Genomic DNA, 9784 nt, shown 5'->3' with positions numbered 1-9784 from the left:
CACTTCCAAACTTTTTAAAGGATAGTAATTAATTTAGTTAAAATTAAACAGTATCATAAAGCAAAATGTAACAGTTACCTCTTTTTATGTATGAGAATGCAACCAATTCCTTGCATTCATAAAGCATCTATTCTTCTTACAGAAGCATGTATTTTAGATCTTTGGCTTCCAAATATATGTGAGAATAGTTTGACAAATACAGTGTAGAACCATGCTTAAGGAGGACAGCTTAGCATTCCACCAAAAAATAAAACCTAAACTTGTGAAAAGAAGTTGTAATGATGACATGCCATGAACTTTATGTAGGTCATATTAAAGTGCTCGGAATCTATAGGACAGAGTAAGATAACATACAAAGAAGGGCTTCTGTGGCAAGCCCACATCATAAAGGCTTCATGAGCACGATGAGGACAGGAGTACATTGAGAGTAACTTGGAAAACTCCCATACATAATCAAGTCTACCAGAGTATTTTACATCTTGGCCCCTATACACCTCTATTCTCTTCTAAAATTCTAAAAATAGCTGAATTTTTGTTTTGGGATTTGGTTTTAGTTTTTCTAGACAAGGTTTCATTTCTGTGTAGGCCTGACTGTCCTGGAACTTGCTCTGTAGACCAGGCTGGCCTCATACTCAGAGATCCACCTGCCTCTGCCTCCTGAGTGCTGAGATAAAAGGGTTGCACCACCACCACCACTGGGCAAATACTTGAATTTTTAACAGACATACCCTGAAAGAAGTCCCTGGATTGACTTCCAGGTAGCTTCTAATAAAAGAGAAACTGTCTCCTGCTCTCCTTGTAGATAATGTCCACCAGAGGCTCATTCCTGGGAGCCTGAAATAAAGGAAGCCATGGTGGCGCTTGCTATTCACTGTGGAAAAGGAAGGATCAAGTGGCATTCTGCCAACCAGAACTCTATGGGCTGTCATTTTTCACTGTCTATAAAATGGCACCAATTCATTGTGCAATTAAAATCCAGGAGGCAATTTAAGTTATCTATTGATGCTATGTATCAAATGACCCCAACACTTATCAGTTGTAGGAACTAAGGATTTACTAACTCAATGAGCTTCTCTGGGCCATGGTTTTAGGAACTGCACAGATAGGTGGTTCTGGCTCAGAGACTAAAGAGAACATGTTCAAATTCTGCCCTAAAGCTGGCATCTCAAGACCTTGCTAGGGCTTTAGGAATACTGCCCTAGGTGGCCCTTTGGCATGTCTGGTATAGACTGGTGTTGCCTATCAGCACTTCCTTTCTGGCCAGATCAGTCTCCAGGGACCAAATGAGTATGCTCACAACATGGCGAATGGCTTTTACCAAAGCAAATGGACCAACAAAGAAAAGTAGGTATCGCAACGTAAGGGTGGCACTCACAGTCATACATCAGCAATCTGCCACCTTCTACAGGACATTCCAAGCGCATGAGCAGGAACAGGCAAACCGTTTAGAGTCTGATTGTTACAACTTTGAAACAAGTTTACAAATGAAAGAAAAATAAATTTTTGATACAGTTTTAGAACTGCTTATTATGGTTTAGATTGTTGTTATATGTGACAATACAGTATTAATATGTGACAATATAGTATTAATCAGGACACTAGAGGACACATTAGTGTTTCATGAGAAGTCCTTATATTTTTGTTGAATAAAAATAATACCACATTTTTAACCAAGACTTACAGCAATTGTTCCATATCAGCAAGTTTTTCATGCATTATTGTGTGTGTGTTATTTGATTGATTTTCCATTAAATGCCTACGATGATAATCATATCATTTTAGTACCAATTTTATTGATGGAGAGGTCAAAATTTAAAAATCAGTTATGCTGGAGTCTTAAAATCAGAGAAAATTAGGATCCCTATCCATTGATAACCTCAGAATCATGACACGGAGAAGAATCCAAAGAAATTACCTCATTGGCTGAAACTCAGTGACAGGTCTATTGGAATACAATAAAGCATATTTACTTTTATTCTTTTTCAAAACTTCCCATCAGCAAAACTCTTTAGAGCGATGTGGCAATCCAATAGTTTGTTTTCAGATAAGTCATGACACCAGCGTACAAAGACAGTTGCCTACGTAGTAAAGTTCTGCGTATTGGAAATGAATTTAAAAAAAAAAATGAAGCATGACATTCTCACCCAAATAGCACCTTCTTCTCAATGGAATTTTAAATGACTGCACGAACAAAAAAAGGATTCAGCACCCTTCTGTAGGAGGAACTTGTAGTGTGCCGTTTTAGGATAACAATCTCATGAACAGTGAGAGCTACAGATTTTATGCTTGCCGTGTTTTTACCCTAACATATCACGACTATAGCTAACTCTCATTTAGATTTTCAATTCTAGGAAAGCTGTCCTAGGGTTTTTTTTTTCTATTGTTGAGATAAACACCATGAGCAAAAACCACTTGGGGAGGAAAGAGCTGTTTGGGTTTGCACTTCCACAACATAGTCTATCACTGAGAGCAGTCAGGACAGGAGCTCAATCAGAAACCTGGGAAAAGGAAGTGAAGCAGGCCCTGAAGAAATGCTCTTTATGGACTTGCTTTCAATGGCTTGCTCAGTTGGCTTTCCCATACCACCCAGGACCACCCAGTATAGGTGTGCCACCACCCATAGTGGGATAGACCCTTGCACATTAATCTATAGTATAAAAAAAAAATGGCCCCAAAGATTTGTCTACAAGTCAGCCTGAGGGAGGTATTTTCTCTGTTGAGGTTTCTTCTTCCCAAATGACTCTAATTTGTGTCAAGCTGACCAAAAACTAATCAGTACAACTGACCCCTTGTCAGCTTGACACATGAACATGGCACTAGAAAACTATAGCCTTTCCTTTCTTGTTTGTTCAAAATACGTCACGTTAATATCACTGTATAAAACATCGTATAACTTGAAAAGGTCCTGCAGGTTTTAAAAGTTTCACAGTTTAAAAGTTCGAAGTCTCAGAACTGTGGGCTCCTATAGAATCAAAAATGAGTAAGATATTTCTTATATACTTTCTCACTCCTAGAGGGAACGTGACCAGAGCACAACTACAATCAGATCATGCAAAACCAAATTCCAGCATCAGTATCCAATGTGTGGGATTCATTCATGATATTCCTGGCTCCAAATGGCTTAGGTAGCCTCACCTCTGACTGTGCATACACAACATACATAGCTTGTCTTACAGGCTAATGCCAACCCCACTGCATACCTGCCCTATCCTTCACGATCATCGCATGGTCCTGGCATCTGTACTATGTGGATATCTCTGTTGCAACGGGGACTACGCTATCACCAATGGCGTTCTGGCCTCTCTACAGGGATTCTGACCACAGGGTGCTAAGACTCAACTTTGATACATATTCTTCCAATCCTAGGTTCTCTCCTGCAACTGAGGCTACACCTGCACCAAAGGGCTTCCCTGCCTCTCACAATACCAAGCCTCAGAAGTTCTCCATCTCCATAACCCAGTCAAAGCCTGCAGCTTTCATGATACCAAAGCAAGTAATGTATGACCAAGCTTGACTCCAGCTTCCTCTGCACCCTTGGTCCCGCTGGACCCCCTCCCTAGTCAGCTCCTTTGTGCTGGCCCTGAGGAAATCCTTCCCATAAAAATCCACCTCCATGCTTCTGCTCTCTCCTTCATCACGTTTGATTTCCATCCCCAACTGACCAGCATCATTTGTTCCATTAAAGTAAAAGCTTCACTGTGGTGGTTCTGGTCTCTTGTTTCTTACAGTTGATTCTTCAATCCCAGCTGACCCAGAAATCATATATTAACCCAAAATATCACATAAATGACCCTGACAAAAAAGTGTTTGCTTCCCTCTGAAATCCTATAAACCAGGTCTCCATCATCAGGGCTCCTTCGGTTTTTACATCCTCCAAGTTCCCAAAAACAAACAAATGTTTACTAAGTTCTGAGGACTCAATAGCTTTCCCATCCCAAAGATCTAAAGTTCTATCCATAGCCCACCACCACCCAGAACATGCTCAAGTTCTGACATGGAGATAGTACAACTACTGTTAACAATGTTTGCCCTGGTTTTCTTTCTGCTGCTATAATAAATCACAGGCCAATTGGCCAACACTTCCAAGTGACAGCGTCTAATCAGGGAAAGTCGTGGCAGGACTTCAAGCAGGAACCTGGAGGCAGGAACTAAAGCACTGGCCGTGGACGTGGACAGCTTATTATTTTTGTTTTATTTTTTTCTCCATGACTTGTTCAGCCTGCTTTCTTGTACTTTTCAGGACCACTCACTCAGTGGTAGCACTGCCCACAGTGGGCTCAGTTCTACTATATTGATCATAAATCAGGAAAATGACCCTGCAGACTTACCTGTGGGCCAATCTGAAGGAGGCACTTTCTCAATTAAGGTTCTCTCTTCCTAGATGACACTAGCTTGTGGCCAGCCGACAAAATGCAAGGAGCAAAATGACTCTCTCAGTGTGTATTTTAAAAGTTAGTCCACCTTTCTGGAAACCCAAAGAATGGAGTGCCTACCATCATACAGATATAAGAATTATTTTTTATACTTATCTATCAGCTTGAGATTATGGATAAAACTAAGGTGAATAAAGAAGTATATAGGTAAGTATTATGGTTCATATTCAAAAGCTAAAGGGAAATAATTGTGGTATTCCAATAGCAGCAGCAGTAATATCAGCAAGCAACTAATGTGTGATAAGATTTTGCTATATACTAAGAGCTCTCAAATATTAGATTAATATACATTACCTCATTTTATCATCATCAAAAATGTTTAATGATTTTCAGAGATGCAGACATGAACATAGAGACATAGGTATTTAGAATATATCCAGACTCTTTATATCAGCGGTTCTCAACCTGTGTATCACAATCCCTTTGACAAAACCTCTATCTCCAAAAACATTTACATTATGATTCATAACTGAAGAAAAATTACAGTTATGCAGTAGCAATGAAGATTTTATGGCGGGGCATAAAGGCATGAGGAGCTGTATTAAAGAGTCCCAGCATCAGGGAGGTTGAGAACCACTGCCCTAAAGATATTGGGGGTCACCACACCATGAGGTACTGCATTAAGGGGTCACAATATTTGGAAGGTTAAGAACCACTGTGTTACATAGGAAGTGGTACAGTTGCAGTTGAGCATAATGGATATCTGTCCCATAAATTCCATTTGGACAACTGATTACAATTTGCTGGACAATATTGCCTGAAAATGGAGCAATGCAATCAGGTATCCACTGGTCATATTCCTTCTTAGGTAAGTAGCACATGAAGATGTTCAAAACTCGAGTGTTTCTTTTGATATGAAATAACATCTCCAACAGAGAGGACTTTGTGGTCACTTTTGAATATATAAGGTATTCTCGTCAGGTTTTTTACTATCCTTCCAAGAGCCCGCGGGCAGGGATGAGGATTGAGATGACTTTTCAAGTAGAAAAAAGTGGAAGTTTAATATAAAACCCCTAATTCTACACATAAAAATATGCAATACAAGATCAAGGAAACAAACATTAAAGTGTTTTTTTTTTCTTCAAGCCTTCCTGGCTATACCTGACCCACTTTAAATTCCTTCTAGTCTAAACAATGACTTTATTCTCAGGAGGTCGCCAAACCTTGAATCTCTAGGGTCCCTGTTATCTCAAATAGGGGAAAAAATGAACACAATTCCTATAAAAACCATGCTGCAAAGATTAGCAACAAGCATTGTCATACTAAGATTGTGCAATCCAGAGTCATGAATCAGCAGCTTTTATACACTCACTAATATCAAGTTTATCTCTTCTGAACACTGCAAAATCACTTTAATAAGAGAATGCTAAATGCATATCATTTCAAAGACCTGAAGCTTCTATATATGAGACAACCGAGTTCCATAACTAACTAGAAAGACACAGTAAGATCAGAATCTATTTGACTGCAACGCCTATGCTTCCTGTTCTGAGATTTCATCCGGGACAGTAAAGAATGGTGACCTCCACACACATAAGCACCCCAGCGTCACATCAGATGATGCTGCAGTTAGACTTTGGGAGGAAAGATGATCTTTGGACAAAAAGACAGCCATGGAGACCTTTGCTACCCTTAAGTTTATCTTATATTATGAAAAATGATTTTTTCCCTAAAAAGAGGGGTAAGAGATGGGAACATTCTTAAATGTTTTCTTCTTTTTAACTGTAGCAAATGTGTTTCCCACTTGCATTCTTGTAGGTAGAAGGTGATACCTGCTGGGCGTAAGCAGTTCTGTATCTAATAAGAAGTGATTAGGTGCCAGTATCTACTGCCTCTGTACAGTGACTACAGAGTCTAAGACTTCCCCTTGTCCTGTACATCACTATGATCCACCCATCAATGGTTCAAAGAATCCCTTCTCCTGCCTCTAATTTTTCTTATGGGAAAATGTAACACTGGGTCATATCTGAGAATCTAAGGGCCACTGCAAAACTAACTCTTTCAGATAGTGTCAGGTAGAAATATATAGACCTACCGCTTCTTACTTCCAGCACCAATTCCTTGACACCCATCATTTCTAAGGTTTGATATGGTGATATCCCCACCCTAGTGACTTCAGCTACACACAAAGGCACACTTCTAAGTTCTTTACTATAAAGGTGGAATTCGGTGTATGTGTCGCTCGAAGATTCTTATATCGCCTCTCGAGTGAATAAAATCTACTGCAAAGCAAACCTGAGACATGTTCTCAAAGTCAACACGTTAACATCCATCTGTCCGAAGGAGCCAGTACACTAATTCTCTTTATATGCAGTCTCTGAAATAGTCAGAAAGTGTGGGCCCAGGTCCATACTTCAGCTTGTCCTGGAGCACAACCATTTTCCTGTTGCCATGGGTTACAAGGATGAGTCGCTCAGAGTCCTCCAGACAACTTGAGGAAGATCTGATAGCAATTTCAGAATGAGGTTACATTCTTAGCAATTACCAACTTGCTACAGTTCAGTATATTAAGTGACCAGCTCACAAACTTGACTTAACTCATTACACGAAAATACGGATGCGAGAGAGGTAAACTCTAGGGGTTCTGTTTTCCTATCAGAAAGCAGCGGTCTCATCACCACCAGCCTGCCATTAAACGATCTACATAGACATCCAATCACAAATGGGGCGAGTAGTTTCAGAATTGATGTATTATATACCAGCGTGATGTATAGCCATCACTAAAATCAAATCACATACCTCAAATCACATGACACTTAGAAGTCTTTATGCTGAGTCCTTCATAGACACACACTTATATTAAAGTGGCCAGAAGGCATGATAACTCTGATGTTAAGAACAATAAAAAAACAAGCATTTTATTGTACCTATATGTTTATTAATTCTACATTCAAGTTGCACTTGGGACTACTGGAAGCATCTTGTTCATGTGTCTGGAAAAAAAAATCGATTCATTCAGGAAATGCCAGAATTGGGAGTCAGGCATGAAAAATGTAGCATCATACCTATGCCATCCCTGCTTAAAGAAAGGTGCTCAGAGCATGCCTTGGTAGCTCCACTGACAAATGAGTTGTTAAATATTCTCTAAATGTCCCCCTGAACATCTGAACTGGATAAATACAACCTCTGGTTCAATCAATATCGTTTGAACAAATAAGAAAATGAAGCACATTGAAGATGCAAAGCTTCCTAATTGGCTAAACACAAAGATGACGCTGTGGAGCGGCATGGCAATTGTGCTTCCTCTGCTTTGGGTTTGTTTCCCATTCTGTCAGCGGTTTGTCTTCTTCCTAATCCATTCTCTGCCCCCAGGATCCTTCATCCCATATTAATAATTTAATTTAAAGACAAATGTGCACACAAAGAAAAGGAGCTGGTTTGGATGTGCTCTGAAACTGAGCCCTTCCCTGCATCAACTCCTGACATCACCGAAAGTGGGGAAATCACTGACAAGGACCATGTTCCACATGAGAAATATGGAGATCTCAGAAAACTTGACTGCAACAGGGTTTCTTGTTTAAGAAAAAAAATTTAAACCCCCATAAACCCCTTTTTGGCTAAAGAGAAGCGGCCCACACACATACAAACACCTTTTGTTTTCTCATGATACATGTCTCTTAGATGTCAAACAAAAATTAAAGGCATAACATAATGAGAAAGCATCTAACTCAAGCCAGGCGGGATAGGTTCGATTCTAGCGGCTTGGTTTTAAATAGCAGCTTCTAGCTTACACCTTCTTGGTATGGCTGTCCCTGTGTCAATGGCCAAAAACAAAAGGCCTGACTTGATAGTATTTTCACATGCTCAGCACCAAAGTCAAATCCTAATTTCACACATACAGAAGTTGCTAATGCTTTTCTCTTCTTTGGTAGGGTCAGAACAGAACAGCCCGTTGGTTCTCTGGACTTCCCACTTGGACCAGTTTGGCTTTCAGGGAGCAGGTACCAGAACCTTAACTATGACCTTTTCATTCTACTGCCTGGCTAGTGCAAACTCAATCGGGTCCCAGAGAAGATAATTACAATAAAAGTTGCATGTTCCTTATAAACTAGAGGAGGGGAAGGGGCTGTTTCCCAAGTCCCCTACAATTAAATGTCAAAGAGGAGGAAAGAGCAAAGCAATAACCAGAGAGGGAAGTTTCACTAAAATAAGTCTAGATTTTTTTTTTACAAAGATGCATTTATTTATACCCATGGCTTATTTGGATTAGAAAATCAGGTTGTCTTTACAATTCATGTAATACTTAGAGCCGCAGAAGTCCGATGCTGACATACAGTCTCCCAGCTTAGCATTTCTGCACAATCCGTGGAGATCAATAGACTCAGGAAACAAATATGTTGATGGATGAGGACTGGTCTGAAAACAAGCAGGTTAAGGTAGCCACGTTGCTGGTTTCATAGGCATTCTCATGCTGGCAGAACCAAAGGGCTACAAAGGATTCCTCCCTTTTTGTAAAGGGGAAAAACGGGAAGGAGGGGAAGAAAGGGGCAGGAAAGGAAGGGAAGAGAATGGTGTGGACAGTGAGGAAAAGAAGAAAGAAACAGAGGATGGTGAACAAGAAAGAGAAACCCAGAGAGGGGCGGGGGAGTAGGAAGCAAAGCTATGATGTATGGATGCTAGCCAGCCACCCAGCCAAGTGCTCCATCACCCGCAAGCCTACATCCCCCCATTCCAGACTCTGAGCTCAGTATGTAGACTTAGGGCTCCCCGGTGCTGACAACCCTCCTCATAACCCCAGTGCAAGCAATGCTAATGCGTGATGCTCCAAGTAGCCCAGAGCATCCAGCCCATCGGAACCTGCCACTCCCTGGACCATACTGTACTTATCACCCCCTACCCCCCCACACACCCCCGACTTCTCCTTGGCACCCCCCATCACTAGTCTCGGGGTAGGGGGAAGCCTGGAAGAGAGCAACATGGGGGGGTGTCAAAAAAGGGGAGCGAGTGGAGGAAGCGATCAAAATAATTTTTAAATAATGTGATAATAAATGCTGGGGAAGTGCCAGGGGAGGGTGCCCGTGGCAAGCACCTGGGTAGCACAGCACGCTGTTGCAAATCCCCCAGGCTGCGTGGGGCTGGGCGATTTTCCACAAAAGGAACTTTGCAAGAAGCGCAGCCGTTTTGCAAGGCGAGGAGAGGAAGAGAACGCAGCGTTACCTGGCCGAGGTCAACGCCGGCGGGGCCGCCGAAATCCTCAGGTTTGCACGGTCCTGAGCCACTTGATCGGGTTACTATGGAAATCGTCTTAGGGAGGACGCGGGCAAAGCACGAGCCGGGCACATCGTCGTCGGCCGCCGAGCGAGCGGGCGCGGGACCGGGCGCGGCGCCTCTCCCGGGCCCGGCTCGCTCTT

At 41.6% G+C, this 9784-nt stretch overlaps 1 protein-coding gene across 2 annotated transcripts in view; it reads right to left on the bottom strand.

Annotated features, from left to right (window-relative positions):
- Positions 1 to 9774, bottom strand: part of Nav3 (neuron navigator 3) — a 714280-nt gene extending 704506 nt beyond the window's left edge. For both annotated transcript variants that reach the window (XM_026784582.1, XM_013350349.2), the window contains exon 1: positions 9591 to 9774. The gene's annotated coding sequence lies outside the window, so the exon portion shown is untranslated. The remainder of the gene's footprint in view (positions 1 to 9590) is intronic.
- Between the last annotated feature and the right edge of the window lie 10 nt (positions 9775 to 9784).

This window comes from Microtus ochrogaster, chromosome 24, assembly GCF_000317375.1.
Source record: "Microtus ochrogaster isolate Prairie Vole_2 chromosome 24, MicOch1.0, whole genome shotgun sequence".
In the NCBI taxonomy this organism is placed as follows: Eukaryota; Metazoa; Chordata; class Mammalia; order Rodentia; family Cricetidae; genus Microtus; species Microtus ochrogaster.
The sequence above is the reverse complement of the archived record's forward strand: the minus strand, read 5'-3'. Positions and strand labels throughout refer to the sequence as shown.